Raw genomic sequence first — 7,943 nt, 5'->3', positions numbered from 1 at the left:
AAGTCAGAATCGCCCAGGGGTACTCAGCCTAGAATCAAAAAGTCCAGCTTCCCCCTCTGCAAGTCCAGTGGTCAGATTTTTGGCAAAAAGCAATTCACATTGATTTAACTTTTTTTTATTGGAAAACAGGTACTGTTTGATGCTCCTCAGAGGAGCATGCTTCATCCAATGCAATAGCTGAATGGCCTTAGGCTTTGTTTAAAGTGATGTTGTCTTTGGATGCTGGGGGGTCACTACAGGAATGGAAAACATGTCTGCCAACAGGGTTGTGAAGGACATGGTGTCCTACTTAATGTGTCCAAATGTAACAGCATAAGATGAGTCCTCAGGGAAGCTCCAAGGGTCAATGCTGGGGTCTTTAGTGTCCAAGTATAAGAATACTCAAAATAACCAGAGACAGACAGACCAAGAACAAAGAAAAAAATCTCTGTGTAGCTGTGGAAGGCAAGATTCAAAGGCACATAAATTATTCCTATTGATAGCTACCTCCAAGTGGTGAAGCTTGCACTGGCCAAGGATAGAGAATCGACTCAAGGGAGCCAGAGCCTTCAGTATGAAACACATAGTCGGCACTCCTCACCTGCAGGGGCTACAGCTGTGGACTCAACCAACAATGCACAGGAGATACCCAAGGATGGGTAGAGACAGTAAATTAACAATACAACAACGAAAATTGCCTATGTTTTTTAAAATACAGCACAGCCTCTAGACCTAGGGCTTACATTGAATTGAATCACAAGCGATGTACAGATAACTTGAACATATCTGAAAGGTTATGCATGAGGCTGTATGCAAGTACTGTGCCATCTTATTCAGGAAATCAACCATCAAGAGATATTGGTATTCCAGTAATCCTAGAACAAACCCCCACTACAGTGTGCAAGAATAACTAAAAGCATATTTCTCTTCTCTTCTCTCCTCTTCCCTCCTCTTCTCTTCTCTTCTCTTCTCTTCTCTTCTCTTCTCTCTCTCTCTCTCTCTCTCTCTCTCTCTCTCTCTCTCTCTCTCTTTCTCTCTCTCTCTCTCTCCTATTAAAGATGTTATCTGAGAAGACTCATATCTACAGAGAAACCACAGTATCACTGTGAGGCCTAAATTTGGTGGTCCACCTGACTAGATCTTAAATCACCTAGTGGGGAGGTTCAAATAAGAAAGGACCCCCAAGAGACTAATATATTTGAATGCTTAGCCATCAGAGAGCAACTGTACTTGAGAAGAATAGGAGGTGTGGCCTTGTTGGAGAATGTGTGTCACTGTGGGGTAAGCTTTGAGTTTTCAAAAGCCCAAGCCAATCCTAGTGGCTCTCTCTTCCTGAAGTGTGTCACCATACCTCCTGCCATAGTGATGATGGACCAAACCTCTGGAAGTATAAGCCATCCCCAATTCAGTGCTTTTTCTGTATATGAGTTGCTATGGTCATGGTGTCTCTTCACAGCCATAGAACATTTCCTATGACCCCTAGAAGCAAGCTTCCAGGCACTCCTGTGAATAGGTTAATTGAGGTGAGAAGCCCTACCCTAAAAGTGAGCAGCACCATGCCCTGGGTTTGGAACAGTATTGCATCTCAAGGAGAACTCAAAGCAATCAGCTCCTTCTGCTCCCTGACCTCAGATGCAAAGTAACCAGATGCCTCCAGCTCCTGCTGCCTTGACTTCTGAAACTTTGAACCAAAACAAATCCTCCCTGCTTAGGTTGCTTTTATCATGCATTTTGTCAAACCAAGGAGCAAAGTCACAGATGTAATCATTAAGTTTGGTCAAGGCTATTCTCAACTACAACATGAGCTATGCTTTGAATCCACAGGGTTTTGATTATATAACTTGGTTCTACATTACAATTACCAGGTGCTGCTGTGTACATGGGGACCTTTAAAGAAAACTGGGGCAATATTCAAACCATATACATGTATAATACGGCCACACATTTTTCATAGTCTTCCTGGAGATACTAATGTTCAGCCAAGGCTGAAAAAGCACTAGCTTAACAGGTTCCCGACTTACAGGGAGGAAGCAAATCCAGGTCAAATCTATTAAAATGCACATGAAGCACACCAACACTGCTACCATCCACATCTGCCTGGCACATGCCTAAAGCCTTTTGGTTTAAGTTATATCCAACCTGCTTGATTTCCATCAGGGGAAAAACTGCATTTCTGAAATCAAACCCACTCTGAGCAACTACAATTTGTGTGCACTCAACACACCCTCCTGAGGATAGGTACTAAAATAACTTGGACCAAATCATCTTTGTAATTTATTGAAGCATCCTCAGGAGGGAGCTTGCATTTTGCTACATCCCTATCCCATCCACCCACCCCACCCCCCAAAAAAAATCAGAGAGGAAGAGGCCTAAGCCCTATTTTTTTTCTGTAGGGAGTTTTCTATCCTTACCTTTATCCATGAATCTTGCATTCAGCCTATTAATCTGTTTCATCTCTTCTCTGTGCCCCTCCCCTGTCTCTCTGTCAGTTTGCTCCAAGTCTTTCAGCAGGGTGTATAAACAATAGGCAATAACACCGTGATACATCACACATTTACAGATGAGGTGCTATGTTCACATCCCCAGGACAAGCCTTTTTCAGACTCATTTTTTAAAGTTCACAATGAACAGATGACTTCTTTTGCCCATTAGAAGATGTGGGTCAGACCCCAGTTCATAGAGCCAGGACACAGCGGAGCAGAACACAAGATGCAGGGAACCTCCTTCCAGGCTGAACTTAGTAGTCTGACATTGAATGCCTCTCAGGAAACTCAAAAGTCATGTCTTTGTAGTTACCACCCATCCTCTATCAACAGCCAAGGAAGGGTCATTCATTCCCACTTTATTTCAAATGGCAGTGAACATTTTGTTTAATCATACACATTCACCACAGAATTGTAAACCATGTGGGTGGGCACCATACTTTAGTCACCTTTAATTTCCTTGAAACCAGCATGAGGTCCAGAGTATAATAGGATCTCAGTATCAGCCCCAGCAGATACTGGGTGGATGCTAAAGTATTTATTTATCAGAAGGGCTCTTTCACCAGTGGAATCTAAGCCTCTTCATAGAAGAAGCCTGCCTGGATTCACACTACATATTCCCTTTACCTCCTCCTCATTTTGATAGAAATGGAAAAAAATAAATGTTTCTCTACCCACCTATGCCTTTCTTCTGCTTTGAAGGAAGTGTGTGTGTGTGTGTGTGCACGCGTGCGTGTGCGCAGAGGCCTCACAAGTTCACACATCACATAGTAGACATTGTCAGAACAGTTAGAGGAATGTCTGTGCCATAGCTGTTCCTAAGGGAGTGAAGGAAGGAAATGCCACAAAAAGCAAGTGCCCCTCTGTTACTCAAACCCTCAAACCCTGCATGTAGTGTTAACTTGCACAGAGAAAGACATTAGGAGCATAAATTTCATGTCCCAAATTTCTTAATGTCAAAAAAACAAAAACAAAAACAAACTACCATACTTCAGATGTTCCTTGAAATTAAGAAGCATTCACAAATCAAAAGGACTTCTCAGAAAAATGTTGAGAACTAATGTTTGAAGCACTGAAATTGCCAAATAATAAAATCAGTACTCTCTGAGACCTACTTAATGCTACACAGAATCCTGTCTACTTACAGTTACAGGCAAGCTTCCTTCAGCAGACACAGAATAAGCTAATAGGCACTTCTTCTGGGCAAGTCTATATATTCTACTAATACGAAAAGAATTTAAAGATCTGTCCAAAGTCATAGTCACAGAGCCCAGAGAAAAGGCTTGTGGATACAAGGAGCTGTATTCAAACTCCAGTCTATCTTTAAGAGATAGACTTAATTTATGCACCTGAACATCACAAATGTGGTGCAGAGAAAAATTATTGCCTGGAATTGAAGTGTCTCTTTTAAAATGTGATTTTAAAAAAAGAAGCTTTTATGGAAGAAAGGTCAATAAATCTGGAAGTCATTATAGAAATTTTATACCCATTGGTTTTATCCAGTGTATCATGAACATTTCTGTAGTCCTTAAGAGAGTCTTGTTATTTTCAAAAGGATGCGTTTAATGCAGTCCAATGCCCTCTTTCTCTAACTCAACAGAAATGTGGATTTAATAGTAGGAGGCTTGGGCTATAGCACTGTGGTAAAATGCTTACGTGACACAAATGAGGTCCTGAGTTTGATACCCAATGCTGAAGCAATTTTATTGAACAAACAAATGAATGGAAGCCCCGGAACAATGTGTCTGAATAACCAGAAGGTGGTTCCTTACTAGCATATTGCAACTCATCAAGTGAGACCTAGAAGAGGTGAGAAGCATGCACACAGGAATTCTTCAAGCACAAGGATTTTAGGAAAGATGAAGGCTTACAAAATGGAGTCATCAGATCTTCTGTGTGAATTCTGTATTGAGTATTACTCACATTAACCTGCCAGGAACGGGCACACATCATCTTTGTCACATGAACCAAGCTTTTGTCTTTCCCATCAAGCCGGCCAAAAGCAGGCCTTTCCCATTCATTCTCCTAGAAAATTCAGTCATCTTTGGGAACACATGAATATGTTCTGGAGTCTCAGTTGGTACCCTCCTTTATTTGATACTCCCTAAGCAACTTTGCATACGCCTTCACTGTGGATCGTGTCTCATATTAGTGTACCTACTTATTTTGAAATCTGTATTTTTCTCCATGATGCTAACTGGCAAGCATATACCGTGCCCAGGACTCTGTATTACAGTAAGTGACCAATAAGAATAAAGGCTGTAGGTCTCGCTTCGCTCTCCTCTCCAGACAAGATGAGCTTCACTCGCTCCACCACCTCCTCCACCAACTACCGGTCCCTGGGCTCTGTGCAGACTCCCAGCCAGCGGGTCCGGCCTGCCAGCAGCGCGGCCAGCATCTATGCAGGTGCTGGGGGCTCCGGGTCCCGGATATCCGTGTCCCGCTCCATCTGGGGTGGCTCTGTGGGGTCCACAGGCCTGGTGGGGTCTGCAGGCCTGGCCGGAATGGGTGGAATCCAGACCGAGAGGAGACCATGCAAGACCTGAACGACCACCTTGCCAGCTACCTAGACAAGCTTGGAGACTGGAAACAGGAGACTGGAGGGCAAAATCCGGGAACATCTGGAGAAGAAGGGGCCCCAGGGCGTCAGAGACTGGGGCCACTACTTCAAGATCATCGAAGACCTGAAAGCTCAGATCTTTTTGAATTCTATGGACAATGCCCGCATCGTCCTGCAGATTGACAATGCGCGTCTTGCTGCTGATGACTTTAGAGTCAAGTATGAGACAGAACTGGCCATGCGCCAGTCTATGGAGAATGACATCCACAGACTCCGCAAGGTGGTAGATGACACCAATATCACAAGGCTGCAGCTGGAGACAGAAATCGAAGCGCTCAAGGAGGAACTGCCGTTCATGAAGAAGAATCATGAGGAGGAAGTCCAAGGTCTGGAAGCCCAGATTGCCAGTTCTGAGTTGATTGTGGAAGTGGATGCTCCCAAATCTCAGAACCTCAGCAAGATCATGGCGGACATCCGTGCCCAGTACGAAGATTTGGCTCAGAAGAACCGTGAGGAACTGGACAAGTACTGGTCTCAGCAGATTGAGGAGAGTACCACAGTAGTCACCACCAAGTCTGCTGAAATCAGGGATGCTGAGACGCACTCTCCAGACCTTGGAGACTGACCTGGACTTCTTGAAAACCAGAACATCAACTTGGAGAACAACCTCAGGGATGTGGAGGCCAGATACAAGACACAGATGGAGCAACTCAGTGGGGTCCTTCTGCACCTGGAGTCAGAGCTGGCACAAACTCGGGCAGAGAGGCAGCGCCAGACCCAGGAATATGAAGCCCTGTTGAACATCAAGGTCAAGCTTGAGGCGGAAATCGCCACCTACCGACGCTTACTGGAGGACGGGGAAGATTTCAGCCTCAATGATACCTTGGACTCCAGCAACTCCATGCAAACCATGCAGAAGACAACTACCCGTAAGATAGCTATCGTGGATAGCAAAGTGGTGTCTGAGACCAATGACACCAGAATTCTGAGGCACTGAGGCTCAGAAGGAGGGATTCCCTGGGAACTGAGGGACCAATAAAAGTTGAGAGGTCGCTGGATATCAAAAAAGAAAAGAAAAAAAGAAAAGAATAAAGGCTGTAACGTGAGTCAGGGTTCTGGTTAATGGTAATGGTGGGTTAGGCAACTGCAATAACAGACATAGAATCTGTTCTTGGGTCATATGTGCTGTAAACAGACTAGAAACACAATGATGACTAAAGACATATACCCCAGGTCCCTAGCTAAGTGGTAGCACAATTTCTGACTGAAAGTTGGATTGGAGAAAGAAAAGGACAAATTTGAAGGCATAACTTTACACATGTGGTTTAAACAGCCATAAGCTCAGGCAAGGATATGTGGTCTGTTGGACACTGTAACGTAGTCCAATTCAGAAATATCAATTTGAAGGTGGCAGGATGAAAAAGGTGCAGAGACTGGGTGAAGCTGGGGGTAGGGAGACTGACTTGGGATGGATCCTGGGAACCACCATGCTATTACTGAAGGAGTCTGTCAGTAACAAAATGGGAAGCATCTAGCAGCTAAACGCACCACATTTTCTAGCCTGCAGATGTTTTTAGTTTTTAATTTTTATTCCTTTTATTGTTATTTAATATTTCCCTCCAGCTACAGTACCAGTGGCTTTCACAGTGTATTCTGCAGAAAAGGAACAGCTTCACTCCAACAAAGACCATTTCATTAATTTATTGTCATAGTTTAACCGCAAAAGCAGCCTTGCTAATGTAAATATACCACACTCGTAGACAGTAAGAGGCAGTTATGTGCTCTTCGGGTGCCACCTGTGAACATTCATTATTAAGTCCCTGCTTTGCCTTCTACAGCATCCACGTTCTCATTCACAGACAGCCGCATCAAATAGCCCCATTCCTCCTCTTGTTTGTTCGCTTGATGACTGTTATGGCCTGAGTGTGCAGATCACATAGATTCCGGGAGTGCTAAATGGTAATCCCCGAAGTGCTACTCAGTGGTGTCACTCTCAGATCCTGGCTTCTATCAAGATCAAGATATCTCATGGAGTCTGGGATAAGCCTCGGGACTTGGCTCTGCAAACCGGGTCTTTCTCAGATGACCTTTCACTTTCCAGTAGGGAATAGATGTCTTAGCCTTCGCTTCGTACTGAGAAGATTCTACTTTTATCCTCTCTCCTCAGGCTTACATTTGAGAGACTAAGTGTCATCTTTGCTTGAGTTTGTACCGCACAGCTCCCCAAGCTAGTTAACAATGACCCCTCCCTTAGGATGGGGGAACATCTCTGGACTTAAGCCAGTACATTTTGTCAGGGTGTAAGTCTCTCCCTTTTGCCTTATAACTATTTGCATCTCCTAGCACCCAGATGACAGTCTCTAAATAATTCTCCGATATGGAAATGGGAAAGAGAGGATAATTTTGGTGGGAAAGAGGAGTAAACACAGAAGAAAGTGGGAGGGGTAAGCCTAGCAGGATACAAGAGATATGGTAGTGTAACTGGAAATTTTTGGGGGCAGGAGAGGGTAACACAGAAGAAGGAGGGAAGTAGGCAAAATAGAACGTCTGAAAAATTCACAAGGATTCATGTTATTATTTACCTTAAAAAACCTATAATGGTTTTAATTCCATGCATTACTTAGGTTTAAAATGTTCCCTCTAAAACCAAAGCCACCTAACAAATACCCCCAATGCCTGGCATGTAAAGCCCTCTTTTGCGTTATTGGTCATGGCTGTGGAATAGACTTCCAAAATATAGACCTATTGATGTTACCCCCTAGTTGCCCCCCAACCACCACAGATGGAAGATAGGCCCCTATTGCTGAACTGCTGTGCATTTCAGAAACAGGGCTCATGAGCTGAAACTGATCTGAATGTCTCCTTTCTGGAGACTAACTTTCATGGTAGAACAATGCATCATACAAGCTTCCAAAGGAGGG

At 43.9% G+C, this 7,943-nt stretch overlaps 1 pseudogene across 1 annotated transcript; it reads left to right on the top strand.

Moving 5' to 3' along the window:
- Positions 1-4,756: 4,756 nt before the first annotated feature.
- LOC308418804 (keratin, type I cytoskeletal 18-like) lies at positions 4,757-6,019 on the top strand (annotated as a pseudogene). The gene has a single exon. The product of its transcript is annotated as a keratin, type I cytoskeletal 18-like (transcript).
- Positions 6,020-7,943: the final 1,924 nt, after the last annotated feature.

This window comes from Micromys minutus, assembly GCF_963924665.1.
Source record: "Micromys minutus genome assembly, chromosome: 3".
NCBI classification, from domain to species: domain Eukaryota; kingdom Metazoa; phylum Chordata; class Mammalia; order Rodentia; family Muridae; genus Micromys; species Micromys minutus.
Note: the sequence above shows the minus strand (reverse complement) of the source record. Positions and strands in the feature narration are given on the sequence as shown.